Below are 26949 nucleotides of genomic sequence, written 5' to 3'. Positions count from 1 at the left end.
CTGAATTCTTATATTAAATCCTTTTCTGCTTAAAATAACCAGAGTAGTTTCAGTTTATCTACAACTTAACCCTGACTCAAACAGATGGTATATTGAGAAAGAAACACAATTAACCAAATTAAACCATTCGATGTGCTGAAAAGTCCATCCTCTGTGAGCATAACATGAACTGGAAACAATCGTGTTGGAAGAAGAGAGAATTTCAGTACAAAGGATGTTAACTGATTTATCAAGACCCCAAATTTAGTTTGTAATATTCAATAATTTCTTTTTTTTCTTACTGTCTTAAAGGCATAGCTAGGTAAAATGGTTTCACCCACAGAACTAGCTCATTCCTAAGTTTGAACCTGGGCCATCAGCTTTATTTTTTAGACCACACATGCACCTTTATTTGAATTTCATATTCGTTTAATAGTCACAGTTGTTTATATGCCACTTGTAAGCTTCATATAAACTATATATTTATCAACAAATTTTGACACCTGAAAAGCAATGATGCATATCCATATGGATGTTTTTATAGTATAGAGATGAAAATATATATGTCCTATAGATGATAAAATCTAACAGTTTAAGAGAAAACCTCCTTAGAAAGAAAACTCATAGTTAGGTTAAGCTAAGATCAAGCATTAAATCTATATTTTGATTAAGTTTTTGTTGTAATCTCACCCGTTTTTAAGTTAGACTGAGATATTGAAAGAGACAGAGACGCAGTCATGGGCCATGTACATTTCTGAAATAGTGGCTGATTACAAAGGTCCAATCTGGGAATAGGTAGGGTAAGTCACCCAAAGTTTACTCAAGAGATCAATGTCTGATCAATCTATGAGCTAATCAAGATTAGTACAATGTAGTGTAGTGTAGATTTTGTCTAGCTCTCCTGCTTTTACTTCTTTCCTTCTCAAGGATGCCAAAAACTTAGAGTTGTGAAATCTTCATATACTGGTGAGGTACATAGAATCACAGGTATTTGAACCATTTGGTTGGGGGAAGCATATATTAACTTTATTTAGCTTTGCAAACCTGACCTGTAACAGAATTGACTTTCAGATCTAAATAGGAATAGAAGTAAACACCCACCTTCAGTTGCAATTCAGAATCTATTTTCCACAGATTCTGGAAACCCATATTACTGGTAATTTTAGCATAGAAACAATTCTGGTCAGCAGAAATTGTACATTTAAAGATCATTCACTGACACCATAACTGGGATATTTTCCATCTTTCCCATATAGTATCTAATATGTTGTGTCCTCTATACTTATTTAGAGTTACATATAATGACTGATATATTCACTCTTGTTATAATTTATCAGGCTGACTTATTTTTCTGTGTCTGGGGAGCAGAGGCACATATATGTATTTGGAAGACAGCCGTTTTTTTTTATATTTAATTATAGGTACAAATCTGTTCTTTTTGAGGCAGGCAAGTCACTTGTGAAAGGTGAAAGTTTCGATACATTATTTATCAAGTTGATTTCCTGTTTTGCTATGTATTACTAGAAGCATAACATAAGAAAAAAATGCTATAATTTCAAAAAAGGGTAAAAAGCAGTCATTAGAATATTTCTTGGAAATAAAAGAAAATTTTTTGTATAAACAGAAGTCAGAAATGCCCCCCCCCAAAAAAAGCCAGCCCACAGACATGAAATAATTAGATGTTGAATAAATGAAAAGTATATTATCAGAAGAGATATTTACATGATGGATCCAGGGACTGTTCCTTTGCCCAAAGCTTTGTTTCAGAGGTTTCTGGCAGCTTAGAGTATAGAAGTAAATTTTATGATAAAATTACTTCTAAATATCGTAGAGCAAACAGTACTCACTGTGACTTCATGTTTTCTCATCCCTCTATGTCCACAGACAGCAGGAAGTGCTCTTGTTGACTAAGGCTGTATTTGATAATAACCTTTCTCTCCTTGTTATATTACTTGGAGTGCTCATCATTTGAGACATGTAATGTGTTGGGAATCTCCTACAGTCCACTTCAATTGCCAGGCACCATACCTTCCATATTCTCTCTGCACGCCATTTTTTTAAATCCTACTGTCCAGCTGAGTAGATTGAGGCACACACTATTTCTAAGTATCCCATGAATTTCACATATGGAATTGGCAAGAAAATGTGTGCTGACCTGTCACCCCCTGCATATAGTCATACCGGATGAAAAAAACTTTTTCACTTGATATTTTTCCCCTTTATCCAGAGTGCCTCCAAACATTTCAGAAGGTTAAAGAACATATTTGAAAGACAAGACAAAAAATGAAACTGTATTAAGTTTAATAAGACAAATTAAGGGGTGCCTGGGTGGCTCAGTCATTAAGCGTCTGCCTTCGGCTCAGGTCATGATCCCAGGGTCCTGGGATCGAGCCCCGCATTGGGCTCCCTGCTCAGCGGGAAGCCTGCTTCTCCCAATCCCCCTGCTTGTGTTCCCTCTCTTGCTGTGTCTCTGTCAAATAAATAAATTCTTTAAAAAAAAAATAAGACAAATTAAGTTGTATAACTCCCAGGGTGAAATTTTAAGATGAGATTTTTAAAAAATTAGGAGTAAACGGAGACATGCCTGGGAGGTATGGACATTTAAATTTTGACACTAAATGTGATGTAGTTGTCTGAATAGTTACATGGCAGTTCAGTTTCTGGCTAGCTGGTCAAAAGAACAATGCTATTGAAAGAGACCTATCTAGACTCTTTTGGAAGCAGGTAACAAAGTATAATTTTGAGGTAGATTGTAAAGTCAAGATATAACTGATACATGACATCTTTAAATTATCAATACACAGCTATTTGTTTATACACCTTGTGTGGGGGGGTAATTATGATTTCCTCCTGAGTCCTTAGTCAAATGCACATGAACACACAAACATGTATTTAAAAAACACTTAGGCACATATTAACACACACACATAGACACAAACACATATGTATGCGTACATTTGCCCATACTTAAACACTCACCCATATATACACATACACACACAGTATACATACATATACACAGACTTGCACTCTCTCAGAAGAATATATGGTAAGGTATTGGCCTAGCCCTAGGTTTATGTCTTTCTATGAAACCTTTATTCCTCCTCTTCACCCTCCCTAGATACTTCATATCACTAAGATCAGCAGTCAGCAAATCTCAGCCTATGGGCCAAATCCAGTCTGCCACCTGTTTTTATATTGTCTGAGAGCTAAGAATGGTGCATACCTTTCTAGATGGTCTGAGAAAAATCAAAAGAAGGATAATATTTCATGATGTGTGAAAATTACATGAATTCATATTTCATATTCATAGATAAAGTTTTATTGTTGGAACACAGCCATACTCACTTATCTAATATTTTCTAAGGCTGTTTGGGTTACAGTAGCAGGGTTGGGTAGTTTCAGCAGAGACCACATGTGGCTCTCTTTGTTTCACACTACTGCTCAAGGTACTACCAGTTACAGTAATGCAGTTATAAATTCTCAGTGTTTTAAGTGCCACACATATCTCCATCCCATAGCCTTTAGTATTTTTATTACCAGTGCATATGCATTATGTTAAAACAGAAAAAGAAGGGAAAAGTGGACTTAACGTTGTATTTTAAAGACACAGTAGAGTGGAGATTATTTTGTTATTGAATTAGACCAATAAATAAGAAATTTTTAAAAATTTTTTTATTATGATGTTATGTTAATCCCCATACATAACATCATTAGTTTTTGATGTAGTGTTCCATGATTCATTGTTTGCGTATAACACCCAGTGTTCCATGCAGAATGTGCCCTCCTTAATACCCATCACCAGACTAACCCATCCCCCACCCCCCTCCCCTCTAGAACCCTCAGTTTGTTTTTAAACAACAAAGCCTCAACATCATACTGGAAAGTCCTCGCAAGAAAAAGATGCAAGATATAGTCACAATAGTTTATTTTTGCTGTTATTTCTCTTGCCTCGGGAGGCATATCTAGAAAAATGTTGCTATGGACAATGTCAGAGAAATTACTGCATGTGCTTTCTTCTAGGATTTTTATAGCATCAGGTCTCACATGTAGGTCTTTAATCCATTTTGAGTTTATTTGTGTGTATGGTATAAGTGGTCCAGTTTCATTCTTTTGCATGTAGCTGTCCAGTTTTCCCAACACCATTTTTGAAAAGACTGGTTTTTTTTCCCCAATATATCAAAATAAAAAACTTCTGAACAGCAAAGGAAACAGTCAACAAAACAAAAAGACAACCTATGCAGTGGGAGAACATACTTGCAAATGACCTATCCAATAAAGAGTTAGTATCCAAAATATTCAAAGAACTTCTACAACTCAACACCCCAGAAAACAAATAATCAAATTTAAAAATGGGCAGAAGATGAACAGACATTTCTCCAAAGAAGACCTACAGATGGCCAGCAGACACATGAAGAGATGTTCAGCATCACTCATCATCAGGGAAATGCAGATCAAAATCACAATGCGATGTCACCTCACACCTGTCAGAAGGGCTAAAATAACACAAGAAACAAGTGTGGGCATGGATGTGAAGAAAAAGGAACCCTTGTACACTGCTGGGAATGCGAACTGGTTGGCCACTGTGGAAAACAGTACGGAGGTTCCTCAGAAAATTAAAAATAGAATTACCCTACAATCCAGTTAACATACTACTGGCTATTTACTCAAAAGAATATGAAAACACCAGTTCAAAGGGATACATGCATCCCTGTGTTTATTGCAACATTATCTACAATAGCCAAATTATGGAAGCAGCCCAAGTGTCCACTGATAGATGAATGGATAAAGAAGATATGATCTATAAATGGAATATTATTTAACCATAAAAAGGAATGAAATCTTGCCTTTTGCTACAGCAGCCCCTGTGGATTACAGGTAAATCAAACTGATTTATACACTTCCTACAATATCAGACGTTAAAACAAGATGCAAGATGTCCATTTTCACAAAATATTTTAGTGGTTATATTTTAGGAACTCAAACTACAATTTCAGTAGCATTTTCAGACCTCACTACAAGCGCCAAAGAAATTTCTGTATTTCAGAATCCATTTAACTGTGCAATTGAGGAGCATCACCTAATTTTCTTTTGTAAGTGACTAATCTACACAGTAATGATATGGTAAATGGTTCATGACAAAAGAATAATAGAATCCTATAAATGCCTTCCAAGTGAAAAAGTATGTTTAAGGTCATAACTCATGGACTGCTACCAGTATTTGTCAATACTGATCTGTGTGAAAAAGCTTTTTTTAAGATGAAATATGTAAAAATCTCCTTACAGATCAGCTTTAACAGAGGAGTATTTGCTGTTATTTTAGTGATAGGAAATATTAACTGAAACAAAATTAAGCAAAATGCTATCCTAAAATAGAATTTCATTCTTTTATTAGTAGACCTGAGTTACAAAAAGTGCTCAATTATTATATTTTTAATTTGTCAATAAAAATGTGGAAGTTTGTTTTCTCTGCTGTTATAAATACCTACGTAATAGCTTTGATTTTGCCTCTTGGCCCACGAAGCCAAGATATTTACTATCTGGCCTTTTACATAAAAAGCTTGCCAGTCTGTGCCCTAGAGTATTTAACACCTTTGCCCTCCTAACTAGAGCTGCTACTACTCTCCAGGGACCAGAAGAGACTCTAATTCTACTCTACAGATGAGAGTTAAGTGAATATGGAATGGGGGTTTCTTTTCTCAATACCATATATTGTAATATCAAAGTTGAAGTTTGGGATATGTTTTCCCACAAAATCACTGGGGTTAGTCTATGAAATAGGTGAATTACTACCTATATTTCCAGTCCACTAAACAGTAAATGTACTTCGGTGGGCCTGAGTGCCTAAACAGCATTTTAAGTAGATTTCTCAAGAAAATGAATACTGCATTCCTTAAAAATGACTAGTAACCACACTTTTAGAACAGAGCTTTACTGCAATTCAAAAACTACCTATAATTTGTTGAGTCCTTTAAATAAGAAGCATCATGGATAGTTTACACTGTTTTCTAAATCCAAGGCAGTCATCTAACTTCCCTACCTTTTTTTAAAAATTTTTTATTATGTTACGTTAATCACCATACATTACATCATTAGTTTTAGATGTAGTGTTCCATGATTCATTGTTTGCATATAACACCCAGTGCTCCATGCAGTATGTGCCCTCTTTAATACCCATCACCAGGCTAACCCATCCCCCCACCCCTCTCCCCTCTAGAACCCTCAGTTTGTTTCTCAGGGTCCATAGTCTCTCATGGTTCATCTCCCCCTCCGATTCCCTCCCCTGTCATTTTTCCCTTCCTACTGTCTTCTCTTTTTTTTATTTTAACATATAATGTGTTATTTGTTTTAGAGATACAGGTCTGTGATTCATCAGTCTTACACAATTCACAGCGCTCACCATAGCACATACCCTCCCCAATGTCTATCACCCAGCCACCCCATCCCTCCCATCTTCAAAAAGCACCTTTTTTAAGATTACATTAGTAACTGGATTCTCAGATCAGCAAACAACCTTGTTAAATATAAATCAGTTAATGTTGATAAAATACACTGAGAATTATGAGCATGATATTATGTCATTTATATTATTATCTCCAAGGAGAATAGAACTGCTGGGATGGAATAATGCTACTCTTCACTGGTAGCCAGATTGACTCCCAGGCAGGAAACCACCTCATTCCCTTAAGGTGGATAATTACACACTGAAAGCCACATGAGTCTCATTAATGAGCCGGCCAAGGTAATAAACAGATCCCACAACATTCTTATTAGCCTAATACAACTGCGCTTGGGGTAAAAATAATTCCACATTGAGTAAACCTGATAATCAAGAGTCTTAAAGTGTCAGGTTGAGTGTATGGAAGAAAAATGAAAACCAAAGACAGGGGAAAAAAAAGCATATAATAAAAATCACTTACTCATCTATCCATCCACATACCTAATTATTTTATAGGTTTTCCTTATTTCTTGCAGATATAGGTCAGCATCCATTTTTTAAATTCTCCATTTTATAACAACTTGTTCATTTGACAATTTTTTTTTTTTTACTAGGTTCTAGGCAAGTTGTTAAAAAATAAAACTACATCCACAATATCCAATACTGGAAACAGGTCTAATTATGGAAACAAATGGGTGGTATTTCAATTCTTACATTAAAGAACTTTTACAATTAAAATTATTTCAAGGTAAATAAATATTTGTAATCCACAACAAATCTCTTAGATAAGAAAGAATTATTTTCTCCATTTTACACTTGTGAAAATTGGTACTCAAGTTAAATGACTTGTGACAGGATCTACAGTAAATGCAAGTCGTCGGATTCAAGGTCTAAAACTTTACACTCCATCAAATCTACCTTATTCATTTGGATATTGATTTTGAATAGTCTGCTGTCTCTTCATCCTCAACACTTGAATAACAACTTTATCAAATTTCCCTCAAATACCAGTGTTTCCTTATATGTACCTCCAGAGCACCTTTGAATTCTTTTTCATTCACCTTCTCTTCAAATCAAATGTAGCAAATGCTACTGCTTTCATTATATCCTACATTCACTACCTTCTTCTCTATCCCTTTGAAGCATTGCTCCTCCACATTTTTACTTACTGACTTTAATACTGTTTTATAATGCTCCCTTTCACTACCACTCAACCTACCCAGACTGGGGACTAAACACATTTCCCCCTGACAGTCATCACTATGTTATAGTGAGAAAACATTGGTCCAGGAATAAAATACTTGATCTTCAATGGTTACAACTTTCTCCTTTTGATAGATCTCCAGGTCCTTAAGATTTAGAGAAGTCACAATGATTGTAGACTGCTGTGGAGCTGTCACGTGAATTTTAGATAATGACATTACATGGGAAAGAGTACTACTAGTAAAACAATGTCTCACATTCAGTTAAGTAGGTACTATGTGCCAGCATTGTGTTAATCACTTTATAAATGTTATCACTCCTAACCCTTAATAAACGCTGTTAAGGCAGATATTCTCACTCTCTGTTTATAGAGGTGGCCCCAAAGTACTGTGATTAGTAGCATGGATTCCATAGGCAGACTATGGGGATGTGAACTCTACTCCCATCACCTTCTAGCTTTTGTCCATGAAAATTCTGATTTTAATCCTTTTGGATGTTTGCCAAATATCCCTCTAAGAGAAGACAGGGGCATGTGTGTATATGCATTTTATATGTACACGTGCAAACATATATGAGTGTATATGTGTGTTTGTGTATAAATGTATGTTTGTGTTTTCATGTGTGTACTTGTGAGTGGGTGTATATGTTTTATGTGCATGCATTTGTGTTTATGCGTGGTTGAGTGAGCGTTCGGGAACAAATGTCACCCTTCTCCCACAAAGCATATGTACAGATGGTGAGTTGTGTGCTGATAATTTGGAGATGCCAATGCATTAGCTATATCTTGGCTTCTGAGTCTAGTTCAAAGTACATCCTATAAATTCACCATAAATTGAAATGGGTGTGGAAAAAGTAGAGCTACCAGCTTCTCGTATTTTTGCCTCCACACAGTTAGTTTCCATGTATACCATGTTATTTAGCTGTTTATAGAGGCTTTCTTATCATTTTATTGCCTTGGATATTTTCTGCTTGATTTTTTTGAGTTTAGGTACATAATGATTTTGTTCACAAAAAGCTTTTTTTATTTTAAAATTTTTTCCTGTATTTGTATCTTAATTATTGTCCTTCTTGGATAGTTATGGCTCGGTATGTTCTGGTATGTTATTAAGTAAGAGTTGGTATAGAGTATATTCTTATCTTATTCCTGTTTTTATTTTTTTTTAATATTGTATTTATTTATTTGGGAGAGAGAGAGAGAATGAGTAGTGGAAAGGGCAGAAGGACAAGCAGACTCCCTGCCGAGCAGGGAGCCCGACACGGGGCTCAATCTCAGGACCCTGAGATCATGACCTGAGCCAAAGGCAGATGTTCAACTGACTGAGCCACCCAGGTGCCCCTCTGTTTTTAAAGAGAACAGAAAAATCCCTGTTTTTAAAGAAAATAACCATGTTTCTCCACTAAGTACAATGTTAGCGCTCGGTTTTAAATATGTACTCTTTGTCATGCTAAGAAAGAAATACTCTAAACATAATTTTTGGTGTTTTAATCAAGAATAGATGTAGAATCTTATCACTTTTTCTCATCTATTGAGATAATTTTTTTTACTATCTTTCATACTAATGTAATGAATTATATTAATAATCTCTCCAGTGCTATACCAGAATTTCTCTTTTTTTTTAAGATTTTATTTATTTATTTTGACAGAGAGAGAGACAGTGAGAGAGGGAGCACAAGCAGGGGGAGTGGGAGAGGGAGAAGCAGACTTCCTGCAGAGTGGGGAGCCCCACGTGGGGCTCGATCCCAGGACCCTGGGTTCATGACCTGAGCCGAAGGCAGACGCTTAACGACTGAGCCACCCAGGCGCCCTGACAGATGTTTTCTTACAGATATCATGTTGTTATAAATTGTTGGCTAAATCTTCACCTTGTTTTATCTTTTTAATTTTTTTCCAGATATCATAAAAATATGCTGCTGTTTTTATCCTGTATTATCTTATGAAACATATAGCCTTTTAAAGCCATCTCCAAAGGTAAAAGAATAGGTAGATTTATCACTTGTACAAATAAGAAAGCGAATCCAGGTACAGCAAGTTTATTTAGTATAAACCCTGTGAAACTATGCTAAAATTTTAACTGCAGTCCAAGGATCTCAACATCAAGTATAATGTTGATTCTTTTAATAAAGTAATCTGCCCTCCATCTTAATAAAGTATAATCGCTACTCTCATTCTAACAAGACTTTGCTACATCAGGTCAACCATATATTCTCAGTTTTATATGAACAATGTAAATTCCTTGTATATCTTCATTGTAAATGCTAAGTACAATGTTTATTTATTTTTTTTTACTGCATTTTTATTCTCACCTTCCTCAGCATGCCCCTTCAGTGTCATCTCCAAAATCGTTGTCCCTATGGAGAGGAACCTATTATATCTTTTTTTTTCTTTTTTACTATTTATATTTATTTTTGTGGAACACTTGATCATATTATTCTTTGTAAACATATTTTACAAGTTTGATTTTTAAAGCTGATTAAAACAAACAAACAAAAAACCCAAAAAATCAAGTACATGATGAGTGGATCTCTAGAATGTGTTAGGCCATGAGCTTTTTCTTTTCTTTTTTAAGTTTTATTTAAGTTCTAGTTAGTTAACATATAGTGTAATACTGGTTTCAGGAGTAGAATTTAGTGACTCATCACTTCATATAACACCCAGTTGAGCTTTTTTTCTAAAAACTTAAACCTATCTTAGGCTTAATGTTTGCCCGCCCCCCAAAAAATGTTGCTGTGAAAACTCAAAACTAACTTACTTAGATTCTCAAAGCTTTAAGTTTTGTAAAATGCCATGACTTCTACCTCCTGACCCTTTTGAGATGATTCTCAGAAGATTCAATTATATCTTCACATTTTGTGTGTTGAAATAAATTTAAGTAAAAATTAAGTTTGAATGACTAAACTCTACAGCCAATAACTGATGGAATCATGACCAAAATCTGGATCCTATCAAATGTCATATTTGAAGGGAATGAAACATTAATAGCAAGAGGAAATGGACTGTAAGATCAGAATTTGGCAAAACTGAGGTAAAAAAAAATGGGGAAAGAAAGAACCAAAACATTTTTTAAAAGAGTAGTTTTGAGAATTTATGTATCTTTTCCTGTAAAAACAAAAAACAAACAAACAAACAAAAAAACAGAAAAAGGGACTAAAAGTCTATAGCTTAAGTCATAATGGCTCTGATTATTATTAATTTATGTAATTTCTACTTCAACAGAAAAAAGGTTTTCAAAGATTTTTATAACTAATAGACAAGCATTTTAGATTCAAATCACATATACTGTATTCATCTCCTATACATATAGTCTTACATACTGTGGCAGGTGGTTAAAGATTATTCTGCTGAGTTCCTACCTATGGATACATAGCATTATATTTTTTATTTTTTTTTATTTTGAGTTTTTTTTAATTTATTTGCGAGAGAGAGAATGAGAGAGAGCATGAGAGGGAGGAGGGTCAGAGGGAGAAGCAGACTCCCTGCTGAGCAGGGAGCCCGATGTGGGACTCGATCCCCGGACTCCAGGATCATGACCTGAGCCGAAGGCAGTCGCTTAACCAACTGAGCCACCCAGGCGCCCGATATATAGCATTATAATGCAGACTTGCTTTTATTTCTTTCAAACACCCTCAAATCCCATGGAGCAGAACAAACTTTTCAGTGGTTGGTCCTTATTGTATTTGGCTTTATAATCACCACCACTTACACTCCTCATTTAAAGGAGTACCAATAAAAAGACAATGCATAAATATCAGAGTAATTAAATGTTTTATATTTTTAATAATTTACATTGATTTCTCCTTTCTTAGAAAAAGAAATAAGGTGCCTGTTGTTTCTTAAGATCCCAAATGACTGTTGTTCCGTGATCCACACACTTGCTGAAATGGTCCTAAACTTGGAGTTATGTGCATAAATTTCTGGTCTTTATTAAACCCATTAAAAGGAGTTTAGCTCAAAGATACATAAATGACTCCTGCTAGCCATTTCATTCCCTTCAAATAGGACATTTGATTGGGGATCCAACCGAATTATACCTCAGTCTAAAATGAGATTTATAATTTTTGTTTCTTGGTTTATGATTGTGAAAAATAATCTCAAATTTTGCCCCCAAAAAACAGAGACCAGATTTTGGTCATGATTCCATCAGTTATTGGCTATAGAGTTTAGTCATTTAAACTTAAGTCATAATTCAAATAAATTTGAAGTAAAAATTATCTGATCCTCACAACACTGTGAGATAGGTACTGTTTCCACAAATGTGCAGACAAGAAAAGTTGAAACACAAGGGGTTAAGAACCATTCTCAAGGCCAAATAGCTAATAGCTGTCGGAGCTAAGAGATGAATCCATAGAGCCTTACATGCACTTAATCACTGCCCTGAGCTAATATTTTAGGACACAGATAAGGCAAAATGGTGAGTGGAGATAATTCTGAATCATTTCATTAAAATTCTTTCACCCTGGGGCAAGGGGATATTCAAGCATCCTTGACATATACCTTTATATATGTACCATACTAGAGCCCTATTAATGTCTGCAAAATAGCAATAGCTACAGTTTCATTTAACGGTTTCGTTACAAGGAGTGATGGTTAGAGAAGGAAATGGGCCCTAAGAACATTTAAAAATTAGGAAATATAATACTTGAAATCAAAGCTCCTAAAAATAATACCACTAGGTCATCAATTTATCAATTTACTATTGTGTGTTTAGCCCAGTACCCCCAAAGAATATGATCATTTTTTATAAGCTTTAAGTACCTCACTTTTAAAGATCATTAGAAAGATAAAAGATTTTTGTTATAATGTCAATGTAAAAGTAATCTAACTTCCTAGAAACTATCCCATTGGAAAAGTAAAGAATGATTTGTTCTTGTCACAGCCAGGATACACTGAATTTTATTTTAATTTCTCAATCAATGACACAAGTGACTCCAGGAATTATTACAAATAAAGTCTGTAAAATTACAGTGCTCAAACTCATCGGTAAATACAAGAATAAGTTTATAGAAATCACTTCTTTGTGATTTATCTGTTTCAGATTGAAATGGTTTCATCATTTGCTCTTTTTTTAAAATTTTTTATTGTTATATTAATCCCCATACATTACATCATTAGTTTTAGATGTAGTGTTCCATGATTCATTGTTTGTGCATAACACCCAGTGCTCCATGCAGAACGTGCCCTCCTCAATACCCATCACCAGGCTAACCCATCCTCCCACCCCCCTCCCCTGAGAACCCTCAGTTTGTTTTTCAGAGTCCATCGTCTCTCATGGTTCGTCTACCCCTCCGATTTCCCCCCCTTCATTCTTCCCCTCCTGCTATCTTCTTCTTTTTTTTTTTTCTTAACAAATATTGCATTATTTGTTTCAGAGGTACAGGTCTGAGATTCAACAGTCTTGCACAATTCACAGCGCTTACCAGAGCACATACCTCCCCAGTGTCTATCACCCAGTCACCCCATCCCTCCCACCCCACCCCCCACTCCAGCAACCCTCAGTTTGTTTCCTGAGATTAAGAATTCCTCATATCAGTGAGGTCATATGATACATGTCTTTCTCTGTTTGACTTATTTCGCTCAGCATAATACCCTCCAGTTCCATCCACGTCGTTGCAAATGGCAAGATCTCATTCCTTTTGATGGCTGCATAATATTCCATTGTATAAATATACCACCTCTTCTTTATCCATTCATCTGTCGATGGACATCTTGGCTCTTTCCACAGTTTGGCTATTGTGGACATTGCTGCTATAAACATCGGGGTGCACGTACCCTTTCGGATCCCTACTTTTGTATCTTTGGGGTAAATACCCAGTAGTGCAATTGCTGGGTCATATGGTAGCTCTATTTTCAACTTTTTGAGGAACCTCCATACTGTTTTCCAGAGTGGCTGCACCAGCTTGCATTCCCACCAACAGTGTAGGAGGGTTCCCCTTTCTCCACATCCCCGCCAACATTTGTCATTTCCTGACTTGTTAATTTTAGCCATTCTGACTGGTGTGAGGTGGTATCTCATTGAGGTTTTGATTTGGATTTCCCTGATGCCGAGCAATATTGAGCACTTTTTCATGTGTCTGTTGGCCATTTGGATGTGTTCTTTGGAAAAATGTCTGTTCATGTCTTCTGCCCATTTCTTGATTGGATAGTCCATCAAAATCCTAAAGGAGAACACAGGCAGCAACCTCTTCGACATCATTTGCTCTTGATGTACACCAGGTTATTTGGCTTTTTCTCCCACATAAACTACACAGATTTGTAAGATATCTTCTGCAGAACATGTCACAATTAAAAAAGCATCTCCATACACTTTCTTTGGAGACATGTATGTATTTCTTTCAGTATGAGGCCTTAATATTCATGCCTTGAGGATTTATTACTACATCCATTTCAATCAGAAATATCTTTTCATTTCTTTAAATCCTTTATTATTACTTTCTTTCAAGCCTCTAATAAACTTTATGATTATTGTTCTCTAAGAGGCATTTTCTGGTTATCTCATTGATACTGTAGCCAATACTGGCCACTCCACATATCTTAAGCATTTATTGATTTAAAGGTATCATTCACCAAAACTCTTTAAATTTTAAAATTAAACCTTACAATATTGTACTCACTGAAAAAATAAACAGTATCTCCATCCATAAGGTATCCTACTGGACAGAATGCAGATGCAGCCCATCTGTTTGTAGAACTCAGTCAGTGATAACCAATTAGTTAACAATGCTTTGGAGGAGGATTTTTCTTCCATTGAAAAATTTGATAACACAGTCAGCTAACTGCATCTTTGTATCCAGGATTTTTTAATGGAAAGGGTAATAGGTATTGATGTATTTTGACAGCTTTCCCAATGGTAAGCAGAAGAATAATAAAGTCAGAACAGCAATTTTGCAGGAATATGTGGAAAGTTGTTCACTGAGTGAGAGTGAGGAGAGAGAAAACAAGTTGTTTTTCTAACCTAAATGATAAGTTCATGTGTAGCAAACTGAATATTTATATATTCCTGTATATTTATATTAAATGCCCCAATAGTAGATGAAAAAACACTATGCCAGAAGCTTTGGAGGGATATAAATTTGGGTAAGAAAACTCCTTTTCTAGACTCTAGGAGTCCGTGGTCCAGAGGCTGAATTCTGAACACAAATAATTAAAATACCAGTAGAATTCAGCAAGTAAAACTGATAGCTTCTCTTCACTTAAATTTTGAAATTTGACTATTGTGCATAGGTCACAAATAAGAAGGTAAGAAAACACTGAGAGTTCATAGGAAGAGAATATCCCATCATCCTTAGGGAGAATTCAAAGTAGGAGGCACATGGACTCACCGAGCCATGAGTACTTCACAGAGAGAAAAGGATGTAGGAGCAAATAGAAAATGAAGAAAAACACTCATTGAGTGAAACAAGTGTTTGCTGAAAGGCAAAATTGTTGAATTTGACTAAACGTGTCAAGTGCCTGAAGGGGCTACTTACTGTGATGTGAAGAGCATTCATGTTATGGGCAGATAATAGAAGGCCTTCAATACTTAAATGAATTAAAGGCTTTAAGCAGATATATGTACTATAGTTTCAGCAAATAGCTAGATAGTCTCACCTGGCAGGTAGGCCTGGAGATAGTGATTTGGGGATTATACACCTAGAAATGATAAATATACATAGAAATGGTACATAAAGAAGGAAGAAAGCATTAAAGAAAAGAGAGGAGGGCTCAGAATAGGTTTATGGTAAACACTTATTGTAAAGGACAAGAATAGAAAAAGATACAGAAAGAAGAGGTAACTAATGATCAGAGAGGTTGAAGGAGACGGTATTGGAGAGTCAAGGAAAGACAGCATGGAAAACAGGTTGGCAAAAGATTAAATACTCCAGAGAAGTCATTAGACACTTTCCAGAAAGTAGTTTCTGAAGAATGGTGGGAAAAGAAAGGCAATTGTGTGTGGAAAAGAGAAAGCTACAAATGGTTCCTAGTCTCCCAGGTATTTTGTCAGGAAAAAAAAAAAAGACAGTGGAAGAAACTGGAGTATTTTTAGGCTGGAAGAGTCCTTAGTCTCTTTGTAGATAAAAGAAGATGATCCAGTGGGGAGAGATTGATGATGCAATGAAAGATAAATCACAAGAGGGATAAATGGGAATATAACAAGAGCACAGGGACATGGTCAAGCTCATGAAGGAGAAGGAAGACCTTTTCTTCTGAGAAAGAATATGAAATAGAAATAATAAATACACAGATATATTTTAATAAAGGGGAGGATAGAATAGGGCAGAATATACTTCATTGCCTTTGATTTTAAAAATATGAGATGAGATACTTTGTTGTCTAGGTATGATGAGAACCAATATAAGTTTGGTTATGCAAAATTCTAAACTCACTGTAGTTAGCAGGGAATAAAAAGCTTTCTGAGAAATAAAAATATGATTGTTCTGATGTGGATCAAGATAAAGTTGACTAATACGCCTTTATAGTGGACTTTATACATGTGGTTAATAATATTCTTAAATACAGCTGTCCAGCTTGGACATGTAGTATAACACATGGAAGGTGGAGATTATTTGAGGTAATGTTGGTAATCCTAATAAGTCTGGAGATACCAAGTCAGAGAGATAATATATTTGATAATGCTAAGAGTTTCTTTGAATGGTTATGATAAAGATTCCAGTTTAGCAAAAGTAGAGCAATAGAATTGTGCAAATGGGAAGCTAAATTCATAGTGAGGATGAGAAGTAAGTTCCACAGAAGTGAAAGAAATGAAGGAGTTGGGATAGCAAGTAATAAATTAGAAAATAGAAATTCATCTACCATTCTGTGCACTTTATAGAATAGCTAGTTTAAAGGTAAGCAAATAGCCAAGCAGATGGCCACAACATATAAAATCACCTTATGATTTATGATATCCCTGGTGATAGAACTGGCTGGGGTGTAGTAACTACTTAGAGGATATATAACCTCAAAAGTGACTCATCTCCTGCCAGATACAAAGTGTCTTTAGAAAATGGTTAAGTTATGGTGAATGTATTGATATATTTTTTTGGGGGGGTGAGCGATTAGGAGGAAGTTCGACTGCCAAGTAGATATTCTTAGGTATCAAAACAGGGACTAGGTAATAATGAGGTGGTTCAATTTAAAATTTATCTCCAAATCAAAACCCCTTTGAAGGGGTATAAAATTGCCTTCCGTGATTTCTTTCTGTATCCAAAAATAGCCCACTAACTGTGAATCCCAGTTTAGAGCTTTGTATACCTGGGGGAGGGGAGGAATGCAAAACTGTCCTGCAAATAAAATAGAAAAAGTTGTTGGTCTGTACATTTGAAATAATAGATACACCTAGTGATTGTAAAATATAGCACTGCATGGAAACATTTTGTTTTGGAGTGTTTTGGTTTCAGTTATATGGGAAAACAGTATGCATTTTGGAAAGTGTGTCAAAGCAATGAAAGCTTCTTAATAACAGAAACTGGAAATTGCCTGACAAAGTGAAACATTTTAATGATGTCAACTTTTCTGAAGCAGAAACTAGTCATTGTTAAAATTGAGACAATTTATCTTTTAATTCAGTAATAATTCTAGTCCATTTTAAACTGTATTCTTTCATAATTCTAACAATAAAAGGTAGTTTGCTGAATATTACTTAAAAAGAATATTTCTTTATCTTTTTTCTATTGCATTTTTACAGCAAGGAACATTTAACACAGTTATCTTTGGTGAATTATACAAAATTAGTATTTTACCATTCCAAAAGTCACACACATTTTGGTCTCCATTCAAGATACTTGAGAGCAGCATGAAATTAAAATCTTAGTAATAGAAGACTACTTCAAAATGGTGGGGAATCCAGAAAAAAAAAAGATAGGCTTGAACAAATTGCATGAAATAACAACTTAGAACAAATTACATAAAATAATTTAATAAACAACCAGCATGATATTTTGGTGACGTAATCTTGAAAAAGTAATTTTGGTAGAGAGAAGATGCACACAGCAAATCATAGATCTAATAAACTTAGTTTGTAGCTTAGATTCCAAATTCCATTTATGGAAATTGGATTCCACCTCTAACATTGAATTAGTGAATATATGGATATGTAAACAAGGGATGAAGCAGAAGAACTTAAAAGTTTATAAGAATTAGCTCTCAAAATCAAGGATCTGCATTCATTTAATGATGTAACAAGTATCTATGACATCTGCGATATATCAGACGCCACGGTGGCCCGGAAGCTACAAAATTTAGTAACCCATGGATTCTACCTTCAACTTGCTCATATTTTAGTAAAAGAAAAGGCAAAGAAAAAATAGGTATGAATTTCTGTTTAGATTCCTGTTTCCTTTTGTTATATTCATACTAATGTGCATATACAAAATACACTACATTGTGAAGATAAAATACCAGATACATATAAAACAATACAATGTAGAAATTACATCCATAGATTTAAACTGCTGAAAGTCTGGCCTCAACTTCCACTTCCATTGGTAACTAGTTTTAAGTTACTTTAGGTTTCTCATCTTTAAAATAGTATAATAGTGTCTACCTCACAGAGTTGTTTTAATAAGGGTTAAATGGGATAATGTGTTCAGCACACATATTAAAGTACATTTGGTATTAATCATCACTTGATAAATGTTGGTTAAATAATAATCATTATTTAAAGTAGAGGTAAGTGTAGAGGTAGCCTTTTTTATGTTACAGATGATGGAGTATGCCAAGCAGATTATGAAGGTGTTACTGTGCAAAGAATCGATGTAGAAAAATAATATGGCAAATGTGGTAACATTCTTGATAGCCCCTTTCTATCAGACTTTAAAAACTGGAGTCACTCCCCTCTTCTTCCTCAGTACTTTCTTTCTAGGACGCTTCAGTTATTTCCTTGGTCATAAGTGACATCTATATCTTTAATATTTCCAAACCTATCTCTAACGCAAACTTTGAACTCCAGGGTCAAATATATAACTTCTCACTACCCAGGTCATTAACTGGCATCAATATCTACACAGTAGCTCAAGCCAGAAACCTGGCAATCATCCTTAATGGTTTCCTTTCCCCATTCTCCATGGCCATACATCAGTAGTCTTCTTGATACCTGATTTTATCTCCAAAATGTATCTCCACGGTGACTGTCCTCTCTTTTGGCCTACTTCAATAGTATCCTTGTTTTCACTCATTTCCTTCCAGTCCTTCCACAAAGAAGCCAGTCCTTATCTTTTACAAACACAAATTGGATTGTGTAACGCCCCTGCTTGAAATGTCTGGTGGTCTCATTGTAGCTAATAAAAAATCACTACCAATTACCAGACTAAGGTCCAATAAGATCTGTCTCCTGCCAGATTTCCAAACTTATTTCTCTCCCTTACAGAGGTTCAGGCACATTGACCATCTGAGTTTTGTGAAATAGGCAAGAGCTTCCCCTGCCAGAGATCCTCTGCCTGGAGTTCTTTGTATGCAGTCTTCACTGGAGTAGCTCCTTCTAGAGTGTACAGTGTCTATTTAAAATATACCTGGCTCAGAGTGAATTTCTTAGCCATCTTGTTTTAAGTATATTTCCTGTCTCCAGGTTATTCTGTCTCATAATACTCTTTTTTTAAATTTTATTATGTTATGTTAGTCACCATACAATACATCATTAGTTTTTGATGTAGTGATTCACGATTCATTGTTTTCATATAACACCCAGTGCTCCATGCAGTATGTGCGCTCCTTAATACCCCTCACCAGGCTAACCCATCCCCCCACACCCCTCCCCTCCAGAACCCTCAGTTTGTTTCTCAGAGTCCATAGTCTCTCATGGTTCATCTCTCCCTCCGATTCCCCCCCCTTCATTTTTCCCTTCCTTCTCCTAATGTCCTCCATGCTATTCCTTATGTTCCACAAATAAGTGAAACCGTATGATAATTGACTTTCTCTGCTTGACTTATTTCACTTAGCATAATCTCCAGTCCCATCCATGTTGATGTAAAAGTTGGGTATTCATCCTTTCTGATGGCTGAGTAATATTCCATTGTATATATGGACCACATCTTCTTTATCCATTCATCTGTTGAAGGGCATCTCGGCTCCTTCCACAGTTTGGCTATTGTGGACATTGCTGCTATGAACATTGGGGTGCATATGGCCCTTCTTTTCACTACATCTGTGTCTTTGGGTTAATCCCCAAACCGGGCAAAGACCCCATCAAAAAGGAGAATTTCAGACCGATATCCCTGATGAATATGGATTCCAAAATCCTCAACAAAATCCTAGCTAATAGGATCCAACAATACATTAAAAGGATCATCCACCACGACCAAGTGGGATTTATCCCCAGGATGCAAGGGTGGTTCAACATTCGCAAATCAATCAATGTGATAGAATACATTAATAAGAGGAGAGAGAAGAACCATATGGTCCTCTCAATTGATGCAGAAAAAGCATTTGACAAAATACAGCATCCTTTCCTGATTAAAACTCTTCAGAGTATAGGGATAGAGGGAACATTCCTCAAGTTCATAAAATCCGTCTATGAAAAACACACAGCGAATATCATCCTCAATGGGGAAAAGCTGAGAGCCTTTCCCTTAAGATCAGGAACACGTCAAGGATGCCCACTCTCGCCACTATTGTTCAACATAGTACTAGAAGTCCTAGCAACAGCAATCAGACAACAAAAAGAAATAAAAGGTATTAAAATTGGCAAAGAAGTCAAACTCTCTCTTTTCGCAGATGACATGATACTTAATGTGGAAAACCCAAAAGACTCCACCCCCAAATTACTAGAACTCATACAGCAATTCAGTAATGTGGCAGGATACAAAATCAATACTCTTTTTTATTTTTAAAGATTTTAATTATTTATTTGACACAGAGAGATACAGCGAGAGAGGGAACACAAGCAAGGGGAGTGGAAGAGGGAGAAGCAGGCTTCCTGCAGAGCAGGGAGCCCGATGCGGGGCTTGATCCCAGGACCCTGGGATCATGACCTGAGCTGAAGGCAGCCGCTTTATGACTGAGCCACCCAGGTGCCCTCATAATACTTTTTTACTCCATAGTAAGCTCTTAATCTTAAGAAAATATTTGATTTTTTAAAACCACTAAGATTCTATGCCACCCAATTAATAACATACTCATTCATTCATTTATTCATTCAACAAATATCAATTGAACTGCTACCATGTACTCAGCGCGGTTATATGATATAATCTATGTTTCAGAGAGTTTATTAGAGCAGATATATACAGATGAATTGCAAAGGGCAAGAGTAGAGGCAGGAGAACTTGCTGCTATTACATAATGCCAGGTGTGCAGTGCTGGTTGCTTTGACTAGACTGATTGCAATTAAAGATTCAGAGACATGGATGGGTTTAATCTACTGACTAGGGTAGGACAAATAGGAATTGCTGATGGAATGCATGTGGAAGTAAGAGAAAGAAAAGAATGAAAAATTACTCCAAGGTTTTTTACTTCAGCAATTGAATTGATGGTAGTGTCAAAACAGAATGAAATTGGTTTGAAAGAAGGTATCATGATTTCCATTTTGTACTTGTGAAGTTTGATAGGCTTTTTGACGTACAAGTGGAAATATCAAATTGCAATTAAAAATATATATTGGAAAACTGTGTGGGAAGTTTAGGGTAAATATAAATTTGGTTGTTATCAGCATGGAAATGGTACCAAAGCCATGACATTAGAGAAAATATTCTAAGGAGAAAGTGTAAAAGTGTAATAATAAGCCTCCCTAGCACTTACACAGCACTGAACAAGTGTCAAGCACTATCCTAAGCATTCTGTTTATATGATCTCACTTAATACAGTAACTCTATGAAGCAGGTACTATTAATACCCCCATTTTACAGATAATAAAACTGAAGCACAAAAGAATAAGAGACTTGCCCAAAGTTGCACAGCTAATAAGTTAAATCTGGAATTTGCACACAGGGTGTCTGTTTCCAAATTTCATGAGTAGATAAGAGGAGTCCCAAGATGAAGTTATCAGAAGATTGAGAATTAGTATCACCAAAAATTGAAAAAGAGGTACAGGAGTAAGAAAGAATGAAAAGACAGGTTCCTGGAATCGAGTTCCACAGCCGGCTCCCTGCTCAGGGGGAGTCTGCTTCTCCCTCTCCCTCTGCCTCCCCTCCCTCTGGTACTCACTCTTCTCTCTCTCTCTCATGCCTCATGCTCACTCTCCCTCTCTCTCCCAAATAAATAAAAAATCTTTAAAAAAAAAATGAGAAGTAGACAAAAGGAAACTCAGGACATAGTGGTGTCGCCATAGGGATGAATTTTCTTCAAAGGAGGGAGGAGTCCACATTGAAATCTGCTGAGAAATGAAGTAAGATACAGACTGAGAAACATCCCCTGAATTTGGCAAAAAGGAAAATGTTGAACATGGAGACTGCCTCGCAGGTGAGTATTTGAAGACAAGATTATTGCATAGACAGTTACATAACAGTGATGTTAAGGCATGTGATAATGTAGAAAGAATAAAAGAATAAATAAATGTAAGAATGTACTTTGGTAATATGGGAGCACCAAGAGATCATGAAAAATGAAGTTAGAGAGGTGTTAAGTACCCCATCACAAAAGCCCTTATTTTTCTGGGTCTCTTCATGGAAATAATTGCAGTAGTTGCTATTTTGCAAGCAAATGTCTCTATCGTTTCAGAATGGCGTATGTTGCAAGGAAATCAGACCATCATTTATAAAGTGTTTGGGAATATGTAATAAATGATTATATTTGGAAATTTTAATCTCTCATTTTTCCATAGCAAATTTTTGTTAATAGAGAATTAATAAATCTTCACATGTAGATTTTTTTTAAAACTGAAGCTAAATTGACATATAGTGAAATGCATGGATATTAAGTGTATCATCTATAGCTTTTGATTTTGTTATTTATCCTATTGTGTCAGAAATGTTGAGTAATCCACACTGTGGCCAATCTAATGTCTGTTCAAAATTATTTCTCAACTATGAATCTCTAAGAACTTGCCACAAAAAGAAAAAAAATGTCATCAAATTTGGGAACAGAATAATTAACACTTTGAAATCTGTAAGGGCTGTACAAATATGAGTTACTAATATAAGGTAACATGTGCCAAAATCACTTTTATAATAAACCTTCCTCCTATGAAATTATGCAAAAACTGTTACTAAACCGGATACACGTATGAAAAAATTTTATGAAAGCATTTAAAAGTAATAAACATCTCCATAGAAAAAATAGCTAAAAATCCCAAAGAAGAAATAAAACTATTATTCACTGATACATTCTAAAGAAAATTTGGGGGCTTCTTACTATGAATCATTTTTAAAAGTATTCTTGCTAGACCATTACTCTGCTATTGTTTGTCTCTTTGAACTTAAATGGTGGACTATGAGAATGGCATATTTCCACTGACCTCACCCCTGTTGTGCAATGATTAATTGTCATGAATACAACTTAAGATCAAGCCATGGGAAACTTGTCTTCTCCCATCTAATTTGATTAATGAGTTTCATGTCTGGGATGCATTGTGAAGAAGTTAAAACTACCTGAGGCAAAGTACAACTATGGTATGTCTCACATGAACTTTTAGGGAAACAGAAACAATCCTGAACATAAAAATTCCATACTTAAGTGACAAGATCATCTATCCAAGGTAGCTTTATATATGATCATAAAAGATTATAATATCTCTATATTCTGAAAATAATAATTAATAAATACTATTTATTTTCTTTCCAAAAGCTATTAACATACTCCAGTAACCAGTGAGAGACTGATGCTTCTTTGAATTGGTATCTTTATAAGCCCAATAGTATCAATCTTTCAGAAATAATAAAGGTCATTCAGGTATTGACATTGTCAGTCATGAGACCATGCAGTCCTTACTTACATAAGCAGTAGAAGTGAATTTATGACATTTAACTTAAGAATAGCCCATGACAGCTTTTTGGACTCTAATGATTAAGTAAAAAATATAATAAACTCTTAAAACCGTCAACTGAAAGTAAAGAAAAGCTTCCGTGATTTTTTTTTTTAATGTCAATACAGAACTACAAATAATGGACAAATAAGGTAAATTATTTTTGTCATATTGTGGACAAAACCCTTATTAGCATTAAATCTACAGTACTCACTTTTTAAACATATGACAATTAACCTTCATTTGTAGAGATCAGATACTTTTCTGACCTAAATTTACATATTTTCCTAATATATTCTTTATAATTTGAACATTGAAGCTCTTTTGACATTTACTCATACAATAAATTTTCTTCAAATTTTCTTCCAAATTTCCAGTCTAACTGACATTTGTGTGTATCAGAATTTAACATTTTAGTCTCGTCATTCACAAACATGCATCTTTTATTATTTCACTTCTATAGAAACAAAATGGAGAACACAAAATATTACTAGTCCCTAATACGTTCTCCCTTAGGCATTGGATTGTAATATAATTATATCTAGAAATAATGACCATGGTGAGTTTCCTAGGACTGCCAAAACAAATTACCACAACCTTGGATGGCTCAAAGCAACAGATACTCATTATCTCCCAATTCTAGAGGCTAGAAGTCCAAAATCAAGTTGCTGACAAGACTGGTTTCTCTCCAGAGGCTCTAGAGGAGGATCTTTCCTTGCATCTTCCCAGCTTCTTGTGGTTGCAATCCTTGACATTCCTTGGCTTGTGGATATATCACTCCTATCTCTGCCTCTGTACTCTCATGGCATTCTCCAGGTGTCTGTGTCCAGATTTCCGTCATCTTATAAGGACTCCACTCATCCGTTATGACCTCATCCTAACTTGTTTACATCTACAGTTACCCTATTTCTAAATAAGGTCACATCCACAAGTACTGGGATTTAGGATTTAACATATCTTTTAGGGGAACACAATTCCATCACCAATAATCCCCTACAGTAACTAGTCCTAAAATCCATTTTCTATTTCTGCAAATCATTACTTTATTATTTATTAATAGTTGATTTCATACTTATAAAATATTTACTTTATTAATAACTGAGGCAATATGTTTATGAAAGAAAATAGCTCCATGACAAAGTGAATTTTTAGTCATGTTTTATAACATCAATGAACGCAAACCTTGGCCACTTTTTTAATCTTTAACTAACATATCATTAAAAGGTAAATATACTAGGTGTAGGAACAAGATTATCCTTTTATATTTTTTCTATTTAATAATTGAGGATATTTCCTTGTTTTATACAATATAAAATTCAAACATGAGCCAAAACTTTAAATCTTTGGCACAATAGAATATGAATTTCAATATAACATCTGTTTAAAGGCAGGTTGTATCTATCTACTTACCTAAAATTCATGTGCAAAAACTTTACATAACTTACAATTATATATGCAACATACTTTGTAAAAAACAAGGATGGAAATTATGACAGAGGGAAAATAAGTGTAAAAAAATAACAAAGTATACAAAATTTTAAAAAATATACTAGGTGTCTTAATAATTGCTTTGGACTTATCTTCTGATGGGCTATAAATTTTGCTCTTAGCTTGCTGGCAGCTAGGATGAAGAAGGAAACGAACTAAATAATGGGCACTTTTTAAAAAGCAATTATTCAGATTTATTTATGATAACAAGATTTAAAAAATAGTTTTACTGTTAGTGATCATGAACTTGACAGTATGACTGAATGAACAACAGCTGTAATTTTTCTATAGATGTTACAATTATAACATTAAAGTAATACCTTTTATAGAACCCTTTTTAAAAAATAATTGCCTTCAATTCAGGCCACAGTAGCCAAAAGAATGCAAGCCACATAGGAATCTCTCTGAAGGACTGGCATAATCCAAAGATAAAATTTAAAGTGTGTAAGTAATGGAAGGGATTAAATATTTAATACTAAGTTTCCAAACATATTTTATTAAAAAACCAAGCTTTAGACAGGTTTTAAAGTGCAGAGAATATAATTATATCTTACAAATTAAAGGCAGTCTGTATGGTTTAACAGGACATTGATTGTCAAAGGTAAAAAGACATATAGTTCAGTAATAAAGATATGCAACTGAGTAATAGTTTTTTTCCTGTTCATTTGTAGGGTGGCCTACCACAGAAAAATATGCAAATGTGAATAGGAAAATCACAGAAGAATAAATACAAATGTCAAATAAACATATGAAAGATGATTAAATTAATGGTAAAAAGAAATATAAGTTAAAAAAAAAGAGGGTATCTTTTTTTAAAAAAGATTTATTTATTTGAGAGAGAGAAAGCAGGGGCAGAGGGAGAGAGAATCCTCAAGCAGACTCCCAGCTGGGCACAAAGCCCAATACAGGGTTTGATCCCAGGACCCTGAGATCATGACCTGAGCCGAAATCAAGAGTCAGATGCTTAACCAACTGAGCCAACCAGGTGCCCCAAGAGAGGGTATCTTAGTTCATCATCAGGTTAGCAAGAATTAAAAAGTTGATCTCCAGTATGTCTAATACATAGGGAAATAAGTACTATGTTGTATCAAATATGAGAGTATAAATTGAAAAGTCAGTTTGACAGAATCTATACAAACTAGTAAACTCTTTTTTTTATGCACCCTAGGTGAAAATCCACACATACACACTAGAGGACATATACGAGGATGTTCATTTCAGAATTGTACCACAAAATTGTAATTAACCTAAATGTCTATCAGTAGAGGTATGGCAAAGTATTATCTATCCGCCTGTGCAGCAGTCAAAATAAATAAAGTAGAACTATGTGCACTGATAAAAGACTTGCAAGGTATCTATCTATCTATCTATAATCTATCTTTCATTTAGTAGGCTCCACACCCAGTATTGAGCCCAATGCCGGGCTTGAACTCACGACCCTGAGATAAAGACATGAGCTGAGATCAAGAGTCAGATTCTTAACTGCCTGAGCCACCCAGATGCCCCTCAAGATACATTTTTGAGCAAAAAAATAGCAATTTGGTAGCACTGTTTTTTTCTGGAAATAAATATTGAGCAGGATCAGTTTGTAAGTCAGAGCTCTGCAAGTTTATAACAATTAAGATCTTATGGACAACATATAGAATGCCTATCTTTTCTTCCTTTATAGTAGAGAGTAGAGAGTCATTTATCCAACTCATACATTAAGTCATATAACATAAAGACGAGGGATCGCAGAACACAAAACTGGTTTATCCCACTAGAACATCTGCCATGAAGCTTCTTGTCAACACTTACTTCACAGGGCAGTAAAAGGTTTTATATAAGCATTAATAACTAAGGCTTTAAATCACATTATTATAGGTTATCCCAAAGGCACTGCCGGCTCATGGAATCAAAGGTAAAGAAAAGGTGTGAACAAACTTATGTTGTTCTCATAGATTTATCCACAAGATGACAGAGTATAGAGAG

At 35.1% G+C, this 26949-nt stretch overlaps 1 long non-coding RNA gene across 8 annotated transcripts in view; it reads left to right on the top strand.

The window, feature by feature from the left end:
- The window catches only part of LOC118530243 (uncharacterized), a 449173-nt gene that overhangs the window by 405767 nt on the left and 16457 nt on the right, over positions 1-26949 (top strand). For 2 of the 8 annotated variants that reach the window (XR_013440656.1, XR_013440654.1), the window contains exon 9: positions 9514-9569. The exons of the other annotated variants lie outside the window; for them this stretch is intronic. This is a non-coding gene — a long non-coding RNA (uncharacterized LOC118530243). Of the gene's footprint in view, positions 1-9513; positions 9570-26949 lie in introns of those variants that run through there. 8 annotated transcript variants of the gene reach the window in all.

This window comes from Halichoerus grypus, chromosome 8, assembly GCF_964656455.1.
Source record: "Halichoerus grypus chromosome 8, mHalGry1.hap1.1, whole genome shotgun sequence".
NCBI lineage: Eukaryota > Metazoa > Chordata > Mammalia > Carnivora > Phocidae > Halichoerus > Halichoerus grypus.
Note: the sequence above shows the minus strand (reverse complement) of the source record. Positions and strands in the feature narration are given on the sequence as shown.